Genomic DNA, 1,747 nt, shown 5'->3' with positions numbered 1-1,747 from the left:
AGCTGGGGTTGTGCCCTCCTGTGGCACCTGGCTGGAGGTGGCAGGGGTTGCCCATGGGGTGTTTGCACCCACTGCTCTCCTCCCCACTGATCAGCCACCATCTCCTTCCCCACCCTGCTCAATTCCTTCAGGGGACACTGCCAGGACCCAGCCCCAGCACCCCCAGCAGGGTCCCACCTTCCCATGCCACCAAAGGCGGTGGCAGGAGCCACCCCAAGTGGACAATCCTGCAGTGGAGGGGGAGCTCCAGCAGAGTCCCACCCTGCCTCCAGCAGCCCCTGGGCCCCCTCCCCAGTTCCCTGCCCTCCCCGGGCCTTAGCTGCTGTCAGGGTCATCCCCGTGGTGGCACAGCCATGGCCGTGTCTGGCACAGGGATGTCCCCATAGTGGCCATGTCCCTGTGATGGCACAGCCATGGCCATGTCTGGCACAGGGATGTCCCACAGGCTGGGGGATTTCCCTCACGGAGCGAAAGAAGGAAAGGGCTCTTGGCCACGTTCCTCTTGGCGCCCTTCCACTTTCTGCTTTTGATGTTGTTCTCCCTTTTTATGCTCCTTGCTCGAGCCCCAGTGAGTGTGGGGAGTTCATCCAGCAGCAGCAGCCAGGGAGGGAGAGCAGCACACACAGCCCTGGGCAGGGCTCCCGACGGGGCTGTGCCCCCCAGAGCAGACAGAGCCCAGACAGACCCCTCTGGTGGCCATCTCAGTGACATCCCTCCCTTCTCCAAAGGTGCCCAAGGGCCTTTAGACACCCGTGAGAGTGGCCCGTGTGCTGCAGGAGGTGACACTGAGGGGACAAGGCTGGATGGGACACACAGGGACCTGAAGGGCTGCCTGCCCCACTCCCACCTGCACTCTGCCCCTCCAGGGGAGGGATTTGGGGTCAGGAAAACCCTGTCAGTGCCACCCCTGCCTGCTGCCTCTGCTACCTGAGTTGGTGGCAGTGACAGATCTGATGGCACCAGTGGATCCAGAGGCTGAGCAGAGCCTGCTCCCCTCAGGAAGGAGAAACTGAGGGGGAAGGCATCATTGCTTCATGCTCTGTGCCACCCCAGATGCCCCTGTGCCACTGCCTTTGAGCAGCCCCCAAGGCCACCCTCGGAGCACGGTGGGACCCAGGGCTCAGCACAGGGACAGGCACAGGGACAGGTCACCCAGGGCCACTGCCAGCCCCAGAGCTGGCACCTCACTGGAGCTTGGCTGGCCAGCAGGAGATCAGCTTCTCTTCAGCTCTGCCTGCATTTGGTGACCTCTAACAGGGACCTTGCACCCTGCCTGGCAAACCCCACTCCTTGCTCCTGCCCAGGATCCCTGGCACTGTCCCCTGGCCCTGTAGGGAGCTGGCAATGTCCCCTGGGCCTGCCCCTGTGCAGCAGTGCCCAGAGGGAGCCCAGGTGATGACCAGGCCATGGCACAGCAGGATCACCCCATGCAGGAGGGGCTGTGGGCACTGGGGTGTGATGGAGCCCCGGGAATGTCCCTGTGGGAGCAGCCACCACCCAGCCCCAGTCCCACAGGAACCCAGCTGGCAGCCCAGCCCCAGCCTGGCACCAACATTTCCAGGAATTTTGGGGCACTGCTGCCCACGCAGCAGCTCTCTAGGAGCCAGCTTGGCACTAAAGGACACTGCCAGGACAAGAAGCCAAGAATTTTCTTAAAGCAGGTTCTGCCCAGCAAAGCCACGTGAATGCCCCTCAGGAAACAATCCACTCACCGAGGTACAGCCAAGATTTCATCCCAGGCACTTCC

This window comes from Geospiza fortis, unplaced genomic scaffold (assembly GCF_000277835.1).
Source record: "Geospiza fortis unplaced genomic scaffold, GeoFor_1.0 scaffold178, whole genome shotgun sequence".
Lineage (NCBI taxonomy): Eukaryota > Metazoa > Chordata > Aves > Passeriformes > Thraupidae > Geospiza > Geospiza fortis.
The sequence above is the reverse complement of the archived record's forward strand: the minus strand, read 5'-3'. Positions refer to the sequence as shown.